Raw genomic sequence first — 14,081 nt, forward strand, 5'->3', positions numbered from 1 at the left:
AAATAGCAAATTATCTAAATACAAGGAGGTTGCTGCATATTGCAGTACAGAGTGTGCTGGACGGCCTCAGGCCTGAAACTCAAAGTTAACAAGCAGCAACAGTGTGGGAGGACAAAGGGAATTTTATTGCAAGGGAATTGGAATATATCAATAGAAAAGTATTACTGCAATTGCACAAGGACTTGAGTGCCCACATCTCGCATTGGTGAGAGCTCACAGAGTTTAACGGACTTGATTTCAGGGAATGCAGGGGCAGTTTTATGAAGAAAGTTTGAGCATATTGGGCTTACAGTCATTGGAGTTTAGAAGACTGAATATTGGTCTAATTGTAACAAAGGATTCTGAGGAGTCTTGACAGGGTAGATGCCAAGGTGTTTGTCCTGATGGGGGTTCTGGAATGAGAGAACACAGTTTCATGAGGGGTTTACACTTAGAGGAATTCCTTATGGAGAATTCCAAAGACTGGTGATCCTTATATCAGAGAGAAGTGGAAGTTGGATCATTCAAAATATTCATAGCTGAGCTCAAGAAATATTTTGCTCTACAACAGGTGTTATTTTAGAGGCTGAGGGTAGATAAACAGAATTAAAGGCACAATTAGGGCAGCTATGATCTTAAATTGAATGGCTGAGCAGGTGAAGGGACTAAATGTCATATTACTGCTTCAATCTCCTATGTTCTTACAAAACAGCTGTACATAATTTAATTTTTTATTTGCTTTCAAATTTCTTCACGGATTCACACGTCACAACATTCCCCTAAGTAGCATCTTGCAGATTCTCAATTTTGATTGGTTCACTATTGTCAGTTGTGTCTTCAGTTGCCTATGCCCCAAGTTCAGGAATTCCCTTCCTGAGGATACAAGAAATAGGAATGGACCAGATAGTCCTTCAAATCTGCTCTGGCAACCAATAGGAGGACTGAACTTCTACTTTAACTTCACTTTCTTCTCTGCATCTCCCATCCTTGGATTCAAAGATAAAAATAATCTAACATGAACTTTACAGTTACCTCTTCTCTTTCCACACTCCTTAAAACAAATCTTTTCTGGTCTCATCATTTACATAGTTTAGTCACATATAATTTAATACTCCTGTGAAGCACTTTGGGACCACTTCTTACTTTGAGAATCCTATATAAATGCAGGGTGGATCTGTAGGGGGAGATTCATACTCAGTTCTAACAACTGTATAGATCATTACAAATTAATTATCTGTCTTTACATCAATTTTCCCTATATTTCAAATCTTGTATCAGTGATGCCAGTACGTCAATTCAGCATGTAGTCCATAAATGGACAAAAAGGCATTGTGGTTCACATATAGGAAAATGTTAATTGCAAACAGCAAATGTAGAAATTTTTTGCAATTATTTCAAATCTATTATTTTGGTTGAATATAAACAAGGCAACTAAGGAGCAAATCAAACCAGGTCTGTTAACTAATGTTACTCAGCTATATGAAGACTTAGCCTTGCCTCATCCTTCCATTATGCTATACAACCTGAATCTTTTGCATAAGAGAACTTGACAATCTATTAAGACAACTTATTGGAGTGACTGTTCATTGTTCACAGTAATATTCATATTTTAGTTGAGGTCAAGCTCAGTTTCCACTTGCTTTTGTCTGGTAATGATACCAGCTGCTCATAGAAAATGTAATTATTTATACCAACCTTTTCCCTTTTTAACAAATCATATCATAAAAATGGTTGGACTTGCTCTGACTGGCTACTACCACAATGGATAGAAATACATTTTTATTTGGCCAGTGAACTGATTTTAAAAAGAGGGCAGGAAATTAATCATCTGTTCAATAGATTCACAAACACAAACGAAACACAGATTTTCTTTTTTTTTAATAACCAAGATAAAATATCAGAGAATTCATCATAAAACTGTTATTCTAAATTCAGGTTCAGAAATAGCAAACCACAAAAATTCTGTAAATGTTAAATTTTATTCTTAGTAATGTATAGATTGGAACTCTGAACATTTCAGTAAAATAGCCTCTTATGTAAGCAGCAATGTCAAAGAATACTTTCTAATTAAATTATGCAGAGGCACATTGAAAACTCAAACTCCAATGTTCACACTGATAATATACAAGGGCATCCTTTTTGTGGAATACTGTTCATACAAAACAAAGATATCATATTGCCAGCATCTCGTCTCCAAATACCTTAACAAGTGCACTTCTTTGTCATTATGTGAGAAGAACACGAATAAATTCTTGCAAAGTTTAAGAAAGCATGGCACTGTCTAAGGCTTTTGCAAATTGAGAGGGTCATCCTGAAATAACATGCTTTAAGGTAACAAAAAATTATAAAATGCATTTTCTTGTCCAGATATAATGCGAAAGAAAAGGAGCAATTAAGAACATCTACCGCACCAAAAAAAACACCAGTTGGTCATGATACTGTATCAAATGCACTGAAAAATCTACTTAATTTGCCCAGTGTCTAATATGAAGTACAGTACTACATAAAAATGTTGGCATTTATTTGCAATACTAATCATGCTAGGAGGTGTTATAAATGGAACAAAAGACATGAAATATTAACAGTTAATTTCTATTATAAATTTGTCACATAACAACACATGTTATTCCCTACTGCCATTTATAAGATAGATTGAAGCCTGGAATATATTTGACTTGATGACAGATTCTTTAGGCCCACAAGTATTTCATAAAGTTGGCAGAAGTTCAGTTTTGCTTCCTTTATATCCCAATCTCTACCCTACTGCTTCTTGCTACTGGAGATCCCACTTGCTTTGTTTCCAAACAGCGCAATTGCTTCCAAAGCACTTGAGTTTCCCAGCTGCCTCTCTCCACAGTTAAACCATCAATGTGAATAACTCCCATTTCCTTCAGAAATCCTGCATCTGCCCACTACCATGCTGGATATGGTCAAGCATCAATCTCACTGCTGTGCTTCAAGACTCACAACTACAATGTCATATCTAGCTCTGTTCCATGCCATTATTGGGCATCCCAGCCTGTTACCAAGTCATAAACTGCTGACCTTTCAGGTGAATGGATGACTCACTCTAGGATTCCTAACAAGCCTATGTATTAACTGCCAGAGCTGCTGCATTTGGCACGTTTTGGAATTTGTGTTCTCATGCAGGCTGTTATTGGAAACAGTAACAAACTAAAATGAACCATCAGCAGACATGTTTAACAGAAACTTTGGAGTTTCACACAATGCCTAAAAGGAAAGAATCATCTTTGAGATAAAAGATTCAAAGACACTAATTAACAATCATAGAATTCCATGAAACTCTCAACTTTTACTTCGACCTCTGGCAAAACAGCAAGGCTTTTGGATATCTGACTGTCTAGCACAGCTGCCAGGAGCAGTTCCTCTCTTCTGCTTATATAGTTAATAGCAATCTGCAAAGAGGCATTAATCACAAATTACTTGTCTTTAAACATTTACTGTGTTTCATTCTTGAACAGCTGCAATCTACTTGGTGTCTGTACACCCTATTATCAAAGCAGCCTCACTACTGTATTCAAAATACAATTAAAATTAAAGCAATGACCATCAAAACTGCCCCAATGGATCCTACCCAGACTTTCTGAATAACCAGTACCAAACACTAAGTTTATAGCTTAAACAAACAAAATAACAATTTATTACTAAAACATTAGCTTTACTGTCTAGGATTAAACCCCAATGTTCTTTGACTCAAGACTCCACTCTCACAAACATATACAGTAAAGGGATAAATTAAAATAAGAGATGAAGTGGCCAGTTCACTTATGTAGTGTCTCTGTGATTCGAAGTATCACAGGCACACGAGATTGTAAATAACCTGATTCCTGGAGACACCAATCAATTGAAATACCTTCCAGTAACTTCTGAGGCAATAGTCACTTAATTCTTGTAACTGGGATTCTATTCCCTGAACTTTCATTGAGTTTACAATGGGAGGAAAACCAGAGCACACCCCAATGTCCATCCTGTAGCTTTCTGAGCCACAACCTTTCTGACAAAAAAAAGTTCAAACTTTGGTTCCTGTTTTTTTTTGAAATTCTCTTTGTTAGACTGGTTAGCACTGGCATCTATGTGATGGCCCATTAACATCAGAATAACACTAACACTTGAATATGATACATCTTCACAGCCAAAACACCTAGTGTTCTTTGTTCAAGAACCAACCCACAATCAGCTTCCAAGTCAGGTCCAAGAAACAAATAAGTTTTTTTTGTTTAAAGAAAATATCAAAGCTGTCAGTCCAAAGATCATTTTCAAGTCTCAGTTTAGGTCAAAACTGGTTTTGAAAAAGTGAAACCACAAGGGTGCATCCACCCTCAGAACATGAAACACCATTTCAACGATTCATTCCATGACAAAGTCAGTCGCACTTAAATGACAACAAAACAAAATTCTCACCAGTTCATTCTTCTTCCCACCAGATTCTTAATCACTAGTCAAAGTCCTTGGTTACATTCTCAAATTTTGAACAGCTTACATTTGGGTAAAGCATTGGCAATTATGTGCTCTTTCGTAGAAGGTTTTACATTAAGTACATTAAAAAGTTGCAGTATCTGCCTGCAAAATAGTCAAGGAATTTTAGTCTTACATTTCTCAATAAATGTTACTGGATTATGAACAGTAAAAGCCATGCTGAATGTAAACTTTTAAGTGTTGAAGAGTTGCCAATGCTTCCTTCTCCATTGTCCAAAATCTTTTCTGTTGTTGTTTCAATTGCTTCAAAAATTAAGCCACTGGGTTCTCCATTCCAACTTTATCATCCTGTAAGAGAAATGCTCCAACCCCCAAATTACCAGCATCTGCTGCAAGTTTAAATGGCTTCATAAAATTAGATGCAGTCGACACAGCTTAATTTGTTAAGACTGCTTTCAGCTTTTCAAAGGCTGCCTGGCATTCGCTGACCGTGCGTTCTTTGTCTGTTTTTCTAACAAGTTGGTTAATTGTGCTAAAGTTAGGTACAAACGCCTAGTAAAATCTGCATGTTCCCAAAAACAGTTTTGAGAGGGGCTGCTTTGTGGCCAAAGTTTTGCCAGTAAGCAGGTCTAAGTGTGGGTCCAAGTGAATGTCAGGCTTTGCCGAGGAGGGTGAGCCGCAACAAGACAAGCGCAAGGTAAGAGAAAACAGAAATTGCTGGAAAAGCTCAGCAGGTCTGACAGCATCTGAGAGAGAAATCGTAGTTAACATTTCGGGTCCAGCGACCCTTCCTCAGAATTGTTGGTAGCTGGGCAAATGTCAGTTTATGTAACAAAGATAGGGTGGGGAAGTAAACAATAGGTAGGGACAGAGCCCAAAGAGAGAAAAGAACAACTGGGCAGATGAAGTAGTGGATAACGATCTGCCTCGGAGAATGAATCACTATGAATGGGGACTGGTAGTGGCTAACAATCGTTTGTGTAAGGTCAGAAATCACATGAATTCGACACCAGTAACCTTATTGTTCCCTGGCCCCGCATGGCCCGCTTCTATCTCCTTAACAAAATCCAGAAACCCGCCTGACCTGGTCGACCCATTGTGTCCGCCTGTTCTTGCCCCACCGAACTCATCTCCACCTATCTGGACTCCATTTTCTCCCCGTTGGGCCAGGAACTCCCCACCTACATCCGTGACACCACCCACGCCCTCCATCTCCTCCAGAACTTCCAATTCCCTGGTCCCCAACACCTCATTTTCACCATGAACGTCCAGTCCCTATACACCTGTATTCCTCATGCAGATGGCTTCAAGGCCCTCCGCTTCTTCCTGCCCTGAAGGCCTGATCAGTCCCCCTCCACCGACACCCTCATCCGCCTAGCCGAACCCGTCCTCACGCTCAACAACTTCTCTTTTGACTCCTCCCACTTCCTACAGACAAAGGGGGTGGCCAAGGGGACCCACATGGGCTCAAGCTATGCCTGCCTCTTTGTAGGGTACGTGGAACAGTCCCTCTTCCGCACCTACACTGGCCCCCAAACCCCACCTCTTCCTCTGTTACATTGATGACTGTATTGGCACCGCCTCTTGCTCTCAAGAGGAGCTCGAACAGTTCATCCACTTCACCAACACCTTCCACCCCAACCTCAAGTTCACCTGGGCCATCTCCAGCACATCCCTCACCTTCCTGGACCTCTCTGTCTCCATCTCAGGCAACCAGCTAGAAACTGATGTCCATTTCAAGCCCACCAACTCCCACAGCTACCTAAACTGCACCTCCTCCCAACCACCCTCAAAATTCCATCCCCGTTCCCAATTCCTTCGCCTCCGCCACATCTGCTCCCAGGATGAGGCATTCCACTTCCGCACATGCCAGATGTCCGCATTCTTCCAGGACCGCAACTTCCCCCCGCAGTGGTCAAGAACGCCCTCGACCGTGACTCCCGCATTTCCCGCAACACATCCCTCACACCCCGCCCCCGCAATAACCTCCCTAAGAGAATCCCCCTAGTCCTCACATACCACACCACCAACCTCCAGATACAACGCATCATCCTCCGACACTTCCACCATCTACGATCCGGGGGGTTCAGGCTTTTGTTCCAGGAAGAAGTGGAAAGGCCTGAGACCATCTTGGTGGGGGATGGACGTATCAAATGATTGCACATCAATGGTAACAAGGAGACAGCTGGAGCCCGCAAACTGGAAATTCCAAAACTGGCGTAAAGCATCAGGGGAATCCCTGATCTAAGTGGACAAGACTGGATCAAGGGACAAAAGTTGAAATAGGATCACAGCATCGCAAAAGCAGTTGCAGCAAATTCTCAAGGGGGTGCATAAGCAGCTGGAGGCAATGGCACACATTGGCGTCAACCACATAGGTAGTAAAAAGGATGAGGTCCTACAGAGTGAATACAGGGAGTTAGACGCGAGCTTAAAAAGCAGGACCTCAAGAGTGGTAAAAATCACTGGATTTCTCCAGTTGCTGCAAACTACTGAAAGTGAAAGGAGGAGGATAGGGCAGATGAATGTATGGCTGAGGAGCTGGTGCAGAGGGCAGGATTTAGATTTTGGGATAATTGGAGTCTCTTATGAGGCAGAGCTGACCTGGACAGGAGCAGTGGGTTGCACCTAAACTGGAGGGGAACCTATCCTGGGGATTCTTGTCAGGAACAGAATCGCTATTTCCAGGTTGGGTTTAGAATTATTGGACTAAAAAACAGAGTGTTGAATGTTGATGTTATTGTTTTATGTGATGCTTTCGGTTGGTTTAGACAGGGTGTGCCTTGTGTAAGAATGGCTCTTTCAGTAGCTACGAGCTTCCTGTGGAAGAAGTCACCCAGGGAAGTTTTACAGTAAGCAAGACTAACTTCTGGAACTGGCAAGCAAGCTGAAATTCGAGTTGTCTGCATTTATGAGGAAAAGGGAGATAAGTGTAGTAAAAGCTTAGCACTTACAAATGTCTAAAACACAATCAGAATCACTGGACATTGCTAAAATTCAAATGCAAACGAAGCACCTTGAAGTGGAGGTGATGACAAGGGAAAAAGAAAGGAAAAGCCCTGGTAGAAGAAAGAGAGAAAAGGAAATGGAACAGTCTGAATTACGGTCTTACGCTTAATTTATGGATGACACCAAGGATTGTGGTATAGTGAACAGCAAAGAAGGTCATCTAAGCTTACAAAGAGATCTTGATCAATTGGATCAACGGGCTGAAAAGTCACACACAGAATTTAATTTGGATAAATATGAGGTATTGCATTTTAGTAAAAGAAACAAGAGCAGGATTTATACAATTAAAAATACAGCTTTGGGTTGTGTTGTAGAACAGAGAGACCTAGAGGTTCAGGTACATGATTCTTTAAAGTTTGTGTCACATATACATATTGTGGTTAAAAAGGCATTTAACATACTTGTCTTCATTGCTCAGCCCTTTGAGGACAGAAGCTGGGACAGGATGTTCAAAAGGCCTTTTCTTGAGTATTGTGTCCAGTTCTGGTCACCCTAATATAGGAAACAGATTATTAAGCTGGAAAGGGTTCAGTAAAGATTTACCAGGATGTTGCCAATAATGGAGGGTTTGTGTTATTGGGAGAAGTTGGATAGGCTGGGACTTTTCTCACTGGAGTGTAGGAGATTGAGGCGTCACCTTATAGAGTTTAATAAAATCACAAGGCCTATGGATATGGCGAATGGAAGGTGTCTTTTCACTAGGGTGGGGGATTTCAAAACAAGGAATCATAATTTAAAGTGACTGGATACAAATTTTAAAACTACACAAGGGCATTTATTTTTAAAAACTCAGAGAATTCATGTGTGGAATGAACTTCCAGAGGAAGTGGCAGATGTGGGTACAGTTACAATGTTTAAAAGACATTTAGATAAGTACACAAATAAGAAATATTTGGAGGGATATGAGCCAAGCGTAGGGAGGTGGGACTAGTTTAGTTTGGGATTACAGCCAACATGGGCTGATTGGACCAAGGCGTCTGTTTCTGTGCTGTGTGAATCTTTGACTCTACAGAAGAGAAATTCTCTGTTCTAGAGATAATGTTCATCCTCAGGACTGATACAACTTGATTGCAGGTGGAAATGATGCCTAGTGTAGTTGAAAAGCCAGTCAAAACTCAGGCAACTGAATTGTTACAGGAAGCTTACCCTGGGGTATTTCCTTTAACGATGTGGTAACAAGGTTACAAGGCCATAGGGTGAAACAGAAGGAGAAATTAAAGAATAAAGATAACTAAGTTGAAGTTCAAAAACTATGCTTGATCAAATGGTTGAGAGAAAACATCAGATGGAGGACAAAGTGGATGCTAGGATTCAGAAGCTAGCTGAATTACAACAGAAATATGAGAAACCAAAGTAGTTGTATCAAAAAGCAGACACAGAAGAAGAATCTGAACGTATCCAAGAATGTTACTACCTAAAAAATGAAGACCTGATGAAGAAATGGAGACCATTACATATTCAGGCAGATAAAAAAAAAATGGGCAGAAGTTCGAGTTGTATTACTGGTGGGTTATAGAAAGAATGTGCTGCAGGAAGTACATGAATTACCAGCAGGAGATAACTTGGGAGTAAGGAAACTTCAAGTTAAAATACAAAAACATTCTTTTTTGGCCTAGACTACATAGAGATGTGGTTGAATCTTGCCAGACATGTCACACGTCAAGTAGTAGGAAAATCTCAGGCAGTGATAAAACTAGCACCCCTAACACCTATTCCCAAATTTGATGAACCTTATACGATAGTCTTAATTGATTGCACAGGACCCCTACTGATAAAAAAAAAGTGGATATCAACATTTCTTAACCATAATGGGTGTGCCTAATAGGTTTCTGGAGGCCACCCCATTAGACAATATCACGCTTCAAAGATTGTAGAAGAGTTATTCAATTCTTTTTTTAAAACTAGGTACAGACTATCCATAGAAATATGATCATATCAAAGGCCAATGTTTTTCATTAAAATTATTCAGGAAAGCTACAGATAGCTTAGGAATAAAACAATTTAAATCAACTATGTACCCTCCAGAATCGCAAGGATCAGTAGAATGGTGGCATTGAATTTTAAAGATCATGTTGGAGGATTATAGTAAAGAAGATCCAGAAGACTGGGATAAAGGAATTCCATTCGTACTTTTTGTAATTAGGAATGCACCTCATGAATCAACCACATTAAGTCTATGTGAATTCATTTTTGGACCTGAGGTAACACGACCCACTGAAATTGATTAAGAAAAAATTGGTACATCAGAGTTCAGAGATCACATATTGGATTATGGATCAAATTTTAGAGAAAGATTAAATAGAATGGGTAAGTTGGCTAGACAACATTTGAAAGTAGCACAGCATGTGATGAAGTGTTAGTATTACAATCAGTGGTAGGTCAACCTTTAAAAGCAAAGTTTGGTGGGCCTCATCAAATCGAAAAGAAATTGAGTGTGGTGAATTATTTGATAAAAACGCCAAATAGAAAGGAATCTCTGTGTCACATGAATATGCTCAAACAGTATTTTGATAGGGAAGGAAAACAAAACGAGAATGTGGTACTTGTTACAATGCAGAGTGAATAACAAAATCCAGATGATCCTGAATTTGATATCCCTCAAATTAAATTGGATAATGAAGAAGTTTTCAAATTATTGAATTCCCTTCCAGAGGAAAATCGAAATGACCTGAAAGAGTTATTACAATCACATGGAGAGATATGTGGGGGAAAAGCTGGGAAGTACCAACATAATCACACATAATATAGATATAGGAAATGCTCTCCCAATTTACACAATGGGATTGAAAGCACGCTCAAGTGCAAAATAATCAAAATGAGTTGCAGCAAATGGATTCACCCACAGCGAAGATGCCAAAACCAGATGGCATCCAACGCCCATGTAATGATTACCACAAAGTCAATGCAGGTACGGTATCTAATTCATATCCTACTGTGGCTGGAACAATGTATTGAGAGGGTGGGACAAGGAATATATATTTCAAAGCTGGACTTACTCAAGATACTGGTATGTGTCTGCAAAGACAATTTCAACTTTCATAACAACAAATAGACTTTACCAGTTTATGCCATTTGAAATGAAAAATTCACCAGCTACATTTCAAAGGCTAAACAATAAAGCAATCTTAGAACTAACCAATTGGGTAGTATACATAAATGATCTTGTGACTTTAGTCACACATTTGGAGTATGTATTGGAAATGTTTGATCGACTTCAGAAGGTGGGCTTGGTGATGAACCTGGCTAAGAGTGAGATCATAAATGTCTAACTCTCATTCTTTGGCCACATCATTAGACATGGACAGATATCCCCAGAGGATACAAAAATAAAATGTATTAGGGAGTTTCTCATGCCATCAACAAAGAGGGAAGTACTACAATTCCTAAGATTGAATGGCTTCTATTGAAAATTTGTACCATATTTTAGCAGCATGCTTGCTCCACTGACTGACTTGCTGAAGTAATTCAGAAAATTTCAGTGGATGGAGGAATGTCAGTGGGCATTTGACAGCCTGAAAGCTGAGTTAACCACTGCCTCAGTGTTAGCTGCATCTAGGTACGCAGAGTCATTCAAAGAGGTGATTGATGCCAATGATTTGCATGTTGATGCTGCACTCGTGCAAGTCAATAGCAAGATGATAGAAAAACCTACTGGATATTTTTCCGGAAGGATAAATATTCATCAACATAAATATCCCACAATTGAGAAACAGACCATGTGTTTGGGGCTAGCTTTGCAAAATTCAACATTTATTTTGCCAGTAATATGACTGAGACAATTGAATACACTGATCAAAACCCCTTAATGTTTTTGAAAACATTTACAGCGGCAGCACGATAGCTCAGTGGTTAGCACTGCTGCCTCACAGCGCCAGCAACCTAGGTTCATTTCCACCCTCGGGTGACTCTTTGTGTGATGTTTTCACATTCTCCCTGTGTCTGCGTGGGTTTCCTCCAGGTGCTCTGGTTTCCACAGTCCAAAATTGTGTAGGCTAGGTGGATTGGCTGTGCTAAATTGCCCGTAGTGTTCAGGGATGTGTAGATTAGATGGGTTACAGGGGGATGGGTCTGAGTGGGATGCTCCAAAGTTCGGTGTGAACTTGTAAGGATTCCATGATTCGTATAAAAATAAAAAATACCAGACTGTTTAGATGGAGTTTATTGTTACAGCCATTTAGTTTGAAAATTTTACAGATGGCAAGATGACAGAACATAACTGCTGACGTTTTGTCACGACTTTGATAAAGGAAGGCAAAGGTGCTTGGTGGCGGAAGAAGCGAATTGAAATGGATGGTACTGAATATTTGCATGCTTAGAGGCAAAGTAATATATATGTATTTTAGTGTCCTTTACAGTTAGGGGGAGGAAAGGGGACAGACAGACAGTGCAGAGATCCCCTGTGGGCATTCCCCTCAGCAGTAAGTATACCGTTTTGGATACTGCTGGGGGGGATGACCTACCAGAGGAAAGCCATAGTAGTCAGTTCTCTGGCACTGAGCCTGACACTGTGGCAAAGAAGGGAAGGGGGCAGAATAGAAAAGTACTCGTGGTAGGGGACTCGATAGTTAGGGGAATCGACAGGAGATTTTGTGGGCAAGATCGGGATTCCCGGAAGGTATGTTGCCTCCCTGGTGCCAGGGTCCGGGACGTCTCCGATCGGGTGTATAAAGTTCTAAAAGGGGAGGGCGAACAGCCAGAAATCGTGTTACATATTGGCACTAATGATATAGCCAGAAATAGGTTTGAGGATATAAAAAGTGATTTCAGGGAGTTAGGATGGAAGCTGCAGAGCAGGACGAACAGAGTAGTGTTCTCTGGTTTACTACCGGTGTCACGGGATAGCGAGGTGAGGAACGGGGAGCGGGCGCAGCTGAACACGTGGCTACGCAGCTGGTGTAGGAGGGAGGGCTTCAGATATGTTGATAATTGGGATGCCTTCTGGGGAAGGTGGGACCTGTACAAGAAGGACGGGTTGCATCTGAACTGGAAGGGGACCAATGTCCTGGGTGGAAGGTTTGCTCGAGTAGTTCGAGAGGGTTTAAACTAGTATGGCAGCGGGGTGGGAACCTGAGCTGTATACCAGAGGTGAGCGTTGATGCAGGTGAGGCAGTAGCAAGAGGTAGACCAGCTAGTGGGAAGGATTTTCCTGGGAAGGAACCAAGGGATCAGTTAAAGTGTGTTTGCTTTAATGCAAGGAGTATCAGGAATAAAAGTGATGAACTTAGAGCATGGATCAGTACCTGGTGCTATGATGTTGTGGCCATAACAGAGACATGGGTTTCTCATGGGCAGGAATGGTTGCTGGATGTTCCAGGGTTTAGAACATTTAAAAAGAATAGGGAGGGGGGAAAAAGAGGAGGGGGTGTAGCACTACTAATCAGAGAGGGTATCACAGCTACAGAAGCTTCCTTTGTCGAGGAAGATCTGCCTACTGAGTCAGTATGGGTGGAAATTAGGAACAGCAAGGGAGTAGTCACCTCGTTAGGGGTTTACTACAGGCCCCCCAATAGCAGCAGGGAGATTGAAGAAAGCATAGGTCGACAGATTTTGGAAAAGTGTGCACGCAGTAGGGTTGTTGTAATGGGTGACTTTAACTTTCCTAATATTGATTGGGACCTCCTTCGAGCAGAAGATTTGAATGGAGTTGTTTTTGTAAGGTGTGTTCAGGAGGGTTTCCTAACTCAGTATGTTGACAGGCTGACGAGGGGAGAGGCCATTCTAGACTTGGTGCTCGGAAACGAGCCGGGGCAGGTATCAGATCTTGTGGTGGGAGAGCATTTTGGTGATAGTGACCATAACTGCCTCACATTCTACATAGCTATGGAGGAGAGGATTAGGCAGAATGGGAGGATATTTAATTGGGGAAGAGGAAACTATGATGCGATTAGACATGAGTTAGGAAGCATGGACTGGGAGCAGTTGTTCCATGGTAAGGGAACTATAGACATGTGGAGACGGTTTAAGGAACAGTTGTTGGGAGTGATGAGTAAATATGTCCCTCTGAGACAGGCAAGAAGGGGTAAGATTAAGGAACCTTGGATGACGAGAGCGGTGGAGCTTCTAGTGAAAAGGAAGAAGGTAGCTTACATAAGGTGGAGGAAGCTAGGGGCAAGTTCAGCTAGAGAGGATTACATGCAGGCAAGGAAGGAGCTCAAATATGGTCTGAGGAGAGCCAGGAGGGGGCACGAGAAAGGCTTGGCAGAAGGAATCCGGGAAAACACAAAGGCATTTTACACTTACGTGAGGAATAAGAGAATGGTCAAAGAAAGAGTAGGGCCGATCAGGGATAGCATAGGGAACTTGTGTGTGGAGCCTGAGGAGGTAGGGGAAGCCCTAAATGAGTTTTTTGCTTCTGTCTTTACGAAAGAAACGAACTTTGTAGTGAATGAAACCTTTGAAGAGCAGGTGTGCATGCTGGAATGGATAGAGATAGACGAAGCTGATGTGCTGAAAATTTTGTCAAACATTAAGACTGACAAGTCGCCAGGCCCAGATCAGATTTGTCCTCGGCTGCTTTGGGAAGCGAGAAATGCAATTGCTTCGCCACTTGCGAAGATCTTTGCATCCTCGCTCTCCACTGGAGTCGTACCTGAGGACTGGAGAGAGGCAAATGTAATTCCTCTCTTCAAGAAAGGAAATAGGGAAATCCCCGGCAA

General features: G+C 41.2%; 1 protein-coding gene across 12 annotated transcripts in view; it reads right to left on the reverse strand.

Moving 5' to 3' along the window:
- The window catches only part of akt3a (v-akt murine thymoma viral oncogene homolog 3a), a 397,520-nt gene that overhangs the window by 254,529 nt on the left and 128,910 nt on the right, over positions 1 to 14,081 (reverse strand). The window contains exon 1 of one of the 12 annotated variants that reach the window (XM_048536509.2): positions 4,402 to 4,491. The exons of the other annotated variants lie outside the window; for them this stretch is intronic. The gene's annotated coding sequence lies outside the window, so the exon portion shown is untranslated. Of the gene's footprint in view, positions 1 to 4,401; positions 4,492 to 14,081 lie in introns of those variants that run through there. 12 annotated transcript variants of the gene reach the window in all.

Source organism: Stegostoma tigrinum, chromosome 9 (assembly GCF_030684315.1).
Source record: "Stegostoma tigrinum isolate sSteTig4 chromosome 9, sSteTig4.hap1, whole genome shotgun sequence".
Taxonomy (NCBI): Eukaryota; Metazoa; Chordata; class Chondrichthyes; order Orectolobiformes; family Stegostomatidae; genus Stegostoma; species Stegostoma tigrinum.